Below are 12,431 nucleotides of genomic sequence, written 5' to 3' on the forward strand. Positions count from 1 at the left end.
TTCTTATCACGTTCTAAATTTTAAAAATAAAATTTTGGAGCCAATTTTCAAACTTCCTTTCCTATCTCCTAAGCAGGCAAGAAACATAGAAATTAATCCAAAGGGTTTGGGATTATGCTTATCTTCATAGTGATATTCACAGAGAAGGACAAAGGATTAGAGTAGGTGAGCTCTTTTTTTCTACATGTCTCCTGGAATGTCTTCATGTATCAACTTGGAAATGAAAGAAATTGTGCACTGGAGAATTTTCATTCTATTGGGAAAATATTGACAACAGTGTTCTAAAAGTGTCTGTTTCTGTAGAGTTCTAGAAACACAAAACTAATCTGTTATTAGAATCCAGAGTACTGGTTACTTCCGAGGATTGGTTAGAAAGAGAAGTGAATGTACTTTTTTTCAGAATGGGACTGTTGTCTACTAGGGAAATAAAATTTATTAAACCTGACTAAGGTGTATATTCAGCTTTTATCAGAAGACCTGGGGAACACCCAAATAAGAGTAACATTTGGGGATAATGCTAAAACCGAAAGAATTTCAAGTTCTTGAAAATAAGTCTTTTCTAATAGCCATTCTGATGTAAGTTGTCCAAGGCTTTATCTACACTTGTGTTTTCAAAGCATAGTTGGACTTTGTACTTTATAATTAAAATTGCAAATTGTTATTATTATTTTTTGCTTTTTGTGTCACTGGCCGGGGTTGCACAGGGGTTACTCCTGGCTCATGCACTCAGGAATTACTCTTGGCAGTCTTCGGGGGAGCGTATGGGATGCTGAGACTCGAATCCAGGTTGGCCTCATGCAAGGCAAACTCCCTACCCTCTGTGTTATAGCTCCAGTGATAATTTTAGTTAAAATTGCAAATTAATCTTTATAAAAAAAATTACAGGTTCTGGGAAGATAGGACATATGTCCATAATGTTTAAGGCTGTGATTCTGATAACTACCACATGTCTCCTGGGTAGCAGTGTAGCCCTGATTGTCCTCAAACACGTGTGACCCTGGTGCCTTGTGAGCACTACTGGGGGCCCCTGGGGGAATGGTGGTCCTAAGTTCCCCTGGGCCCAATGACTTCAGTGAACTGTTACTTACACCTATACTATCTGTAGGCATCTTTAGGAATGGTCTATATAAAAATTACTTCTGCTAAAAAAAAGAACAATTATAAACTATTGATATGTGCATATGCAAAAATTTTCTGGTGAACAAAAGTCAAATAAATCTTTTAAAGTGCCTGTTGTATTTTTTCTTTCCTTTTTCTTGTCTTTTTGTTTTCTTGTTTAATGTACCACAACTGGTAAAGGGTAAGCGTTCAAGGATTACTCCTGGCTCTGTGCTCAGGGATCACTCCTGGCAGATTCAGGGATCTATATGATGTCTCAGGGATTGCATCTGGGTCAGCTGCATACAAGGCAACTGCCCCACTGTAAAAAATATAAACACATGAGCGCAGAAGGTTTACTTGAAGTGTGTTGTTTGCTGGCTCTCCATGCATCTCTCTCTCTCTTTCTCTCTCTCTCTCTATCTATATCTATCTATATCTATCTATCTATCTATCTATCTATCTATCTATCTTTCTATCTATCTATCTATCTATCTCTATCTATCTATCTATCTATCTATCTATCTATCTCACCACTCGCATTCAGTGCTCTCAAGCTGCTGTGTATGGACCGGATTAGGATAGCTCTTCCTTTGTGCTTTGCTTCTGTGTGTGCTGCTGTGTTCTCTCTGTCAGTCTCTCTATCTCTGTAGTTTCACCTCTGTTCTCTTCTGACCTCTCTGTGTCTGTCTTCTCTCCTTTGGTCACTTCCAATTTCTTTTCTTCTGATATCTTTGTCCAGAGCTTTTCTGCTTCAGTTTCTGGAGCACCACTCGCTCTAACTTCTTAGTCTGATTCTGACTCTGACTGATTCTCACTCGATTCCCTCTCGCTCTCACTTCTGACTCTGACTCTTACTTCTGACTATGACCCTTCTGACTCTGACGCGCTCTCACTTCTGACTCTGACTCTTACTTCTGACTCACTTTGTGCTCTTTCTTTCCCCGGCTTCTGGCTCCAATGACTCCCTGATTCTCTTTCGGTTTGTGCTCTGCTTCTGTGTCTTCTCCCTCTACTTCTCTTACAATCTTAGTTTACATAGGAATCACATAAAGTGGCAACACAAAGGTGGGCTGAACATTAACAAATCAACAAAGCGGGGGAAGACCACTCCTCCAGGAGATTAACAAAATCTCATCTAAGGTGACTACTTCAGATTACTAGGAGATATCCTTAAGGGCAGGATCCCATCCAGGGTGTGTCACTTTCTTCTTTCCTCAGCTAGTAATCCACTTAAGTAGTTATAGTAAATTTATTGCTAATATTTCTAGCAGTGTAATTCTGTATATAAGCACAGTAAGAGATATATCAAACTTAAAATATGGTTCTTCTTGAGGACATTCACTATATATTCCAGACCACAGTCCTCAGGCCAGGTTAGTCTTCCTAACCCCAGCACGGACTTAGTCTCATCATTAATTTTGGATCATGACAACATTTGTCTATGACCATGATCTCAAATTATAGTTGAGTATTGTGGTGCTTTGGCCTGGCCCATTTCGATGCCAAGTTAGGTCCATTCCATCCCTCCTCGGGACCCTGTTTTTGGGGTGCTAGGAACTAAGAGGAAATTGAGTTGAAAAAGTGCAGGAGTAAATATTATTGGACTCAATCAGCTCTCAAGTTGCAAAGCATAATATTAACTGTCTTTCTGTGTCCATACAGAAAGGACATTGCCTTAAGGTAAACTAAGTTCTCTGGAGCAAGGATGAAAGGACAAATCCAATGTTATCCTACACCCACCTTCTGTACTATTGATCCAGTCCTGTGTTTTTTACTAACCCCTTTCATACATTTTTGTTAGTTTGGGGGCTCACACTCGGAAGTATCAGGGATTATTCCTGCTTCTGTTCTTAGGGATCACTTCTCACACTGTTTGGGAGGCCATATCCAGGAATGACTGTGTACAAAGCAAGTATCCTAGCCCCTGAACTATCACTTTGGTTCTAAATTTTCTCTGTTTTATGATGCTTTGACATTTTGGGAGTCTTACAGGGAAATTTCTACTCAAATAGGAGTTCCATGATTTCAAGATCACAAATTTTCAGGTATATGTTATACACACACCTGCTATAAAAGTATCAATGAGCCTACACTGTAGACCACTGGATCTTCTCCATCTTTTGCTACCAACCCAAATCCTTCTGATCATTTTATTTCTGGGGTCGGAATATGGAGACTTGTTTCATTTTTTTGCAGTGTATATAATCCATGTGAATGAAATTATCCTTGGTTGATTTTTCCCTTATCTCACATAACTTGTTGACCTCCAGTTTCAGCCATATTGTTGAATAAAGCATAACTTTATCTTTTTTATGGCAGTGTAGTATTGCCTTAAATTTATTTACTACAACCTACTATGAAGACTCTGTCAATGAGTATTCAGATTGATTTCATATTTTGGCTAAAAGAAATAATGTTACTGTGAACACTTGAGTGCAAATTCTAATTTTTGTTTTCTTTTTGTTGTGGAAATTCCCACCTGAGTCAGGAAAAAACTTTTGAGGAGTAGAAGAGCACTATTTATTTAACTGGTTGAGCTTTGTACTCCAAACACTGGTCCTCAACAAGGCGAGAGTTCAGTCTTATAGAATATCTGGCAGGCGGTGGAGTATTTATAGGCAGCTCCTGGGAGAGTACAGGAGCAGAAACTTCTACCAATTAACTAAAAGAAAATATCTTGAAAGACCCAGGTCATAATGAATCATGAAAAACTAAATTTTAGCTCACCTAACTGATATATCTAGTGACCCCTTTGAAATGAATATTTTCTTGACTATCTTTTCATGTGATGTTCAATACTCAACCCCTAAAGGTCATCTCCACTTCAATTTCCCATGTGGTTCTGTTTCTGAACTGCAGGTTCCTTGAAGGAAGTCCCCTCTTTTCATCCTTCACTTATATGACACCTTTTGCACTGCCTCTAAACTCCCTTCCTTCTATGAGTATGTCAATGGAATATCTCCAAATTAAATTCAAAGATGTAACAGAAGCAGTTATTTCTGAAGATGACTGAGAAGTGATCGAAGTCAAACTGTTTTCAATCTCTCTCCACAAAATTCTTAAAATCACTAATACACACTCATGAGTAAAAACAAAAGAAAGTCTTGTAACAACTATTTCAGTCTATTAGGCGACATTGTCCTTGGCCACCCTGACAGGGAACTTTACATTCCAAAAAATGTTAGAAGGTGATCTTGAAATTAATAAAGGCCCTCTATGGATTATCATGTACTTCCTTTGGAACTCCTCCACACATTCTCAAGCCACACAGAGGCCTGTTTGACTGCAGCAGAACAGAGGAGCGGCTGTCAACATTAGGTATTGAATTCCTGGTTGTCACTTACGCCTTTTCATCTTGGTCCTCTAGAGTCTCTGGGCATTCAGAATCTTGACCCCAAATTTACTCCACACTAACTAGGTCTATTATAAATTACTGCACAAAGTTTAAACTCTTAGTCTTTGTTTCTTAAGGTTTCTGGGAAATTTGTATCCATGACATATTTCAGGGAGCTTGAATTTTGTAGGGAGCCAACACGGTCTCTTGTGACTGTGCACTCTTGTCATTATTCAGACTACCTGAAACTTGAGATAAGGAGTATCTAGTTCAAGGATAGTAGAAACGATAGTGAGGAGGATTGGTCCATGATTGGAAGTCAGCCTCGAGTGCTGGGGGAAGAGGACAGTTGTGATAAAGAAGTGACAACTGTAACAATGGTTGTTGGAAGGGTTCACTCTGGATGGAAGATGTGTGCTGAAAGTGGGTAAAGGACCAAACATGAAGGCTTCTCAGTATCTGTATTGAAAACCATAATGCCCAAAAGTAGAGAGAGAAAGAAGAAATGTGTCAGCCATAGAGACAAGCTGGTGTGGTGGCGGCGGGAGGTATACTGAAGACAAAAGTGCTGGAAAATATACACTGATGGAAGGATAGTTGTTAAAAAATTATATGACTGAAACCTGATTGTGAAAGCTTTATAACTAAGTATTTCACAATGATTCAATGAAAAGGGGAAAAAAAAGGAGTACCTAGGTACTGGACAACTGAATCCCAGGCTAGCTCGAAGGCTTATTCAAACATGATAGGCAGGCGTTTTCAGGCACTTATTATTCAGGCATTATTCAGGTCCAAGTCAAACTCTTGGACCCTTCACTGGACTCACTGGCTGATTTTCTGAACAGATACTGGGAACCCATTATTTGGAAATTTGGTAGTGGCAAATTCCAAGAAAATGTGGTACTATGAGCCTTGACTAACATTTGCAATCTCAGTCACAAGTTTCTACTAATCACCTTGCTACTACAGTTGCTGCCAGGTACTGGAAAACTCAAATCCCTTAATAGATGTAGGACTGCTGAGTATTTCAGCTGCTACTGGACACTGAAGACCACAAATCCTCAACAACTTCTCAGGCCCAATGAATTTCAATGCTACTCCAATTACCAGGCACTAACCTGGGTCTCAATACAGGTCTCAAGATCAGCTGCAAGAAACTTATGACATTATCATCAGTCATCCATGTCTACAAAATTACAGAATCACTGTCTCGAATTTATTGCGATAGATGAATTCCCAATTACTACCAAGGACTTCTTGAACACAGGGCTTCCTCATAAGCCTTATATAACACCAGACGAAATGAAACAATTGAGAGACTTGCTTCCCAGAAGGACAGAGACAAAAATCTGGGAAGTGCTCTACCACATTAGAGCTTTCTAATTTTCCTGATTAAGATTTCAACTCAACCAAACTCTTGGACCCTTGCTCAGTGAAGTAAGGACTCAGTGGAAGAGAACTTCACTAAGACAAAGTATGAGAGAAGTACAAGCACATCACTAAGGTAAGGATTAGAGTAGTTAAAGTTTTAAAATAATGTAATTCGGCTATTCTCTCTGTGCTTTTTGAAACATGGGGTCAAACCTAGGACCTCCTGCCTTTAAGGTAAATGTACTCCCACAGAGCACAATCCCTGACCCTTGTTTACATCAACCATCTCTAAGCAACACAGTTTCCCCTGTTTGAGTGCATCATATTTCTTAAAACAGTGAGTAAATTATGACTTGTAACTTCAACAAAGATGAGGTGACTTGGTTTGTAGCTGTCAGGGCAAACTGTTGTAAGTATACTACCTTCAAAACCTAAGTCTTTAGTAATTGTGTGCATCTTTATTTTTCCTACTTTCCAATTGGGATTAGGCAATTCCCCTACACCCACACACACCCACATACACACCGAAATATAAATTCAGAGAATGGAGTGATAGTACAATTAGTAGTGTGTTTGCCATGCATGTGGCAAACCTGGGTTCAGTTCCTGGCATCCCATGTGGTCCCCTGAGTCCCACCAAGAGAGATGCATCAGCAGAGCCGGGAATCAACCCTGATTAATGATGGGTGTGACAAAAACAAACAAACAAAGAGTACAATTTGGGCACTCAATAACAGAATGATAGCAGTTAAATGTGGACTCCATCAGATATAGGATACAGCAAAAAAAATTGTTTAAAAAAGTACTAGCAAGCATAAGGACAGAATAAGGAAAGTAAAGGACATCATCAAGTGGGAAGACAATTGTATGATACTGATTCCAAGAGAAAGAAAAACCAGAAAGACACAAAGATTCTTAGGCGTTAAATAATAGCAGAAAACCTTCTTAAAATGAAGGAGACAGATAAACAAACCAAGATGCACAGTTTTACAAACTAAATAAACACAGAGTTACACTTAGACATAGTGTAACTCTGTCTTATATATAGTCTCAAAAACACATATGAAACTAAATTATTTTTCATTGTGTAAAAAGTGGGTAAAACAAAAGGAAACATTTCTGTATAATAGAAAACATTTGTACACTATATGTCTTAAAAAAAAGCTAATGAACAAATATAAAACACAGGACTCAACAAGCTTGTAGAAAAATGGAGAGAGGAGATAAACAAATACTTTATTGAAGGAGACACAGAGTTGGTAATATATTTATAAAACTTTGGAGGCTGGATAGAGAATACAGCCAGTGAGCATCTGCCTTGCTTGCTGCTGACATGGGTTCAAACTCTGGAATCCTATAGAATACCTCAAGCACAGCTAGGAGTAATTCCTGAGTGAAGAACTAGGAGAAATCCCTAGGCATCCATGGTGTGGCCCCCAAACCAAAAAATATTTGTTATTAGCTATTAACAAGGAAATGCAAATCAAATGACAATAAGTTACGACCTCATACTAGTGAGAATGGCCTATATCAAAGAGAGTGGAAACAGTGTTAGCAGGAATGTGGTAGAAAAGGAGACCTTATTCACTATTTGTAGAGATGTTGTCTGGGTCAACTCCTAATGAAAACAGTACAGAGATGACTGGAAAAATTAAAAGTAGGGCTCCTTTATGACTTTGTATATTCATTCCTTGGAGTTCATCCCCAGAACACAGAAACATAAATGCAAAAGATATGTATACACCTTATTCATTATAGCTCTATTTAAGATATGGACACTATCAAGGATAACAAAATTACAAAATTGAGGTTTATCAAGCCATTGAGTATAGGGAGCCATTTTACCTTACTGATCTTATCCTGTCACTATTTGTTTATCACTAGCTAACCCCATGCCACACCTAGCAAAGGTTGCCACTCCTAATCTTACTGATCTTATCCTATCAGCATTTGTTTATTACTAGCTAAAGCACGTGCCACACCCTGCATTACTGTTGGGGGTCCCGGTACATAGTATACCACCTCCTCCCAGCAGGGAGGTATAAAATACTGTAACTGCCATAGAATAAATGCCTTTTCTCCCTCCTCCGGGCTCTGCATCTGTTCATTCAGCTGTGTCCCCATCTCAGCCCCATGAAGGGTTCTCCCTGCTGAACAGAACGAGACCTCCACATCGACTTCCACAGCTGAGCAAGAGTGAGGTTAGATAAATGGAATAAACATAACATAAGAACAGTGATTGAAGGTCATTGACACTGCAGAGATGGTAAATGTACAGTAACTTTGTATACCATAAGCATAAATATTAACACTATTATAACTATGTTACCTCAACTATAATAAAAATAGTACAGTATTACCCAGCAATTTCATCTTGGGTATTAAGGGCATAAAATGCAAACTAGAAGATACATATGTGTAGATGCACATACATATATACGTATATAAACACTTGTTTTTATCCACAATGCAATGCCACTCAGCTACAAGAAGGAAAATAGAAAAACAAATCCTATCTTTTTCTACAACATGAATGAAACTGGTGTAGGCAGTGCTAAGCAAGAAACCTAGGAGAAAGATATATACCAGAAGTTCTCACTCACACATGATATGTAAAGAAGCAAAAAGCAAGAAGCAAGAAGACAGACAACATCCAATACAGTCAAACCTTTAGTCTCTCCTGATGAATTGGGGATATTGTTACTTTGTTGACAACTATGGTCTCTTAGCAATGTAGTTCTAGAACCAGGTATGCGGGAGTTTGTGACCAAAAACTCTGGATTTAACAGAATCTGGAACTGGGATCCCTCGCCCATATGTCCCTGCTTCCAGCAACTCCACATTCAGCCCATAAACAATCTCTGGATGGTGCCAGATAATTTCACCATCGGCCATGATCCAGTGTTGCATATTCTTCTCTCCCAGAAGGGAGCATAACAGGATACATGACATAACCCTGTCCCGGACACCACTCCAATTTTGTTTCATTTAGGGTGCCCTGGAGGGGGGCGATGAGACCACTCCCTGCCCCAAGGAACCCAGCTCTGGCAGCCAAAAACCTCCAGAATTCAACCGTTCCCATGCTCACAGCCACTCTCACATGCTCGGCCGTAAGTTCCATATACACTGCCAGGATGCCTCCTGAGCATCAAGCCAGAAACAGTATCTGAATAGTAGGGTGTGCTCTCCATCCCCTGCAAAAAAAAAAAGAACTAAAAATAAATGTAAGTAAAATCACTCTATCACTGTCATCCCATTGCTCATTGATTTGCACAAGCGGGCACCAGTAATATCTCCATTTTGAGACTTGTTACTGTTTGTGGCATATCGAATACAACACGAGTAGCTTGCCAGGCTCTGCCATGGGGGCAAGATACTCTCAGTAGCCTGCTGGGCCCTCCGAGAGGGGCAGAGGAATCGAACCTGGGTCAGCCACTTGTAAGGCGAATGCCCTACCACTGTGCTATCACTCCATGCAAAGATGTTTAACCACACTAGAAATCAAAGAAAAGTTAATTCCTACTATAATTGCATAGCAGTTTATCAATAGTTTGAATATAGCAAACATTGATCAGAACAGGGGTAAACAGAAGTTTTAATTATCATAAATACTAGAGTGCAGTATGGTATGTGCAATTCTTTGGACAACTTATTTTTTTGTGGGGGCAGGGGTGAACCTGGGCCACTCTCAGCAAGTTTTGTATACTATCTCTCTGGCCCAACTTTGGACAACTGTTTTGTTACACTCACAAAAATAATATTTACCTATAAAGAGAAAAGTTGCATCAGAACAATTTTAAGCAAAAACTACCTAAAACCCCAAACATGGTATTATGAATATATGCCCTGTTAATGGAATGGAGAGATAATATAGCAGATAGGACACTTGCCTTACACATGGTCAACTAAGGTTCAGTGCCCGGCATCCCATATGGTCCCCAGAGCACTGCCAGGAGTAATTTCTGAGTGCAGAGCCAGGAGTAAATCCTGAACACTGCCAAGTATGGCCCCCAAACAAACAAAAACCAAAACACAAAATTTTAACTTTTTTGAGAAACAGTAACTGTAGGCTGGAGGACAAGTCCAGAGGTTAAGGCACTTGGTTTGCACTGAAGCCAACCCAGTTGGATTCCCGGCACATGTATTTTCCTCCATACACTGCCAGGGTCCCTCTGAGCGCCAAACTAGGAACAGTATCTGAATACTGAGGGTGTGCTCTCCATCCCCTACAAAAAAACCCGAACTAAAAATAAATGTAAGTAAAATATAGTGATAAATAGCATTTAAATTATTGATGCCTCTGTGCGAACTCATGGAAGTCACTCTATGTACTGTGTATACAGTAACACTGAGATTTGATGATCTGTTAAAATTTGACTTTCGAAATATCTAAATTGATTAATGATTACTGAGTGACTAAACATGGCAGCATTGAAGTTTACTTTTATAAGATTTCAACTCAGTGGAATGTAAGACTCACTGTAATTATTACCTAAACAGAGAAAAATGGCATCACTACAATTTTAAGCAAAAACTACCTAAAACCCTAAACATGGTATTATGAATATAAAGCCTGTGACTATTACAAAATAACAGCTTCCTATATGTAGATGCTTCTTGTTGAGTCCAAGGATAAAGATGCTATAGAGTCCCAGGAAAAGAATAAAATTAAGATATCCTCCTTCTCTCCATTCCATAATAAATGAAGTTCGCTTAACCCAATCTCAAAACTTCAGAGACAGAGTTTGAGAAACTGGCTTCCCTCACCTCTGGTACTCCAGACATAACTGCTTCTAATGCCTTTTTCAAATCTGCCTTCATCAAAAGTAGTGTAATGAATTATGCACAGTAATGAAGGGAAATTAGAAAAAATGCATATATTCAGTGGAACATGGGAGGCTGGGACTTTACTAAAAAGACTAGAAATTGAGTTTTCATATGACCCCACAATACCACTTCTGGGAGTATATCCCGAGGATTCAAAAGGGCACAGTAGAAATGACATCTGTACCTATATATTCATTGCAGCAACTGTTCACAATAGTCAAAATATGGAAACAACTGGAGTATCCTAAAACCGATGACTGGTTAAAGAAACTCTGGTACATCTACAAAATGGAATACTATGCAGCTGTTAGGAGAGATGAAGTCACGAAATTTACTTATAAATGGATAAACATGGAAAGTATCATGCTAAGTGAAATGAGTCAGAAAGAGAGGGACAGGCATAGAGGGACTGCACTCATTTGTGGAGTATAGAATAACATCACATGAGGCTGACACCCAAGCACAGTAGATATAATGGCCAGGGTCATTGCCCGATAGCTGGAAGACTGCTTCATGAGCGGAGGGGAGAAGGCAGATGGAATAAAGAAGGGATCACTAAGCACAATTGCTCTAAAGAATTACTCTAAGGTTTAGAGGAACTCAAAGATGAAGAATGGTTTGTTAATATGTAAAACTAAGGCAGCAAGATACTATATGGGTTAGGAGAGGAAGGAAGTGAGATTGAGCTGCATGGAAATTTCTTAGGCTGCTACCACTGTTATTTACATCTCAACTAAGTGTTGTTATCATTACCTAAGATGAAGAGTGTCAGCTAGAGTTTGTGACTATTGATAGCTTTTTCTGTTTTTTTTTTCTTTTCTGTCCTGATAGGAGTTGCTTTCTGCACTGTAGAAACATGGAAGCAAACCCGACATTTTATTCTCATGATATTAAGGAATATGGGAGCGGGAAAGAGGACACTTGAAGACAGAATTCAAGAGGAGGCTTTGTATCTGGTGGAAACCTTGCAAAAAAAACAATGGTGTGCATTTTGTCATATCATTAAAATAATAGTATGGGTAGTTTTAGTGCTTTTAAATGTTGACTTCAGATATATATGATGGTTGAAATGCAACACTTTAACCTTATTCACATGATAGTAGTTAGAGGTGAAGATAATAGATTATTCAGGTACCCAGTTCTGTAGTAAATAGCGTCACTTAGAATCCTTTTTGCATGACGGCTGAAAGAACAACAAAAAAGCAAATGAATATTGGTTTATATAATTTATAGTTTTCGGAACAAGCCTAGGGCTGCTCCATACTTACTCCTGACAATGTGATGAGCAATCATCCTGGTAGTGCTTGAGGAAAAAGAAAATATATATATGTGTATACATATATATACATATACATATTATATACATATATATACATATACATATGTGTATATATATATATATGATGTTTTTGATTGTATCAGGGTTAGTGGCACACGAGGAAATTACTACTGTCCTAAGTACTGTATTATCTCATTATCTCACTGGCCCCAAAACATATTGTTTGTAAGGGATTACATATGGAGACGACATTCAACTCTGTTGCAGTGTTTCATGGACTTTATAACTCAGGGCCACATATAATTAAGAAAAGCAGCTGTCACTGTCACTGTCACCCCGTTGCTCATCAATTTGTTTGAGCAGGCACCTGTAACGTCTCTCACTGTGAGACTTATTGTTACTGTTTTTGGCATATTCAATACAGCACAGGTAGCTTGCCAGGCTCTGCCGTGTGGGCGCGATACTCTCGGTAGCTTGTCAGGCTCTCCCAGAGGGGCAGAGGAATTGAACACAGGTCGG

Source organism: Sorex araneus, chromosome 11 (assembly GCF_027595985.1).
Source record: "Sorex araneus isolate mSorAra2 chromosome 11, mSorAra2.pri, whole genome shotgun sequence".
Lineage (NCBI taxonomy): Eukaryota > Metazoa > Chordata > Mammalia > Eulipotyphla > Soricidae > Sorex > Sorex araneus.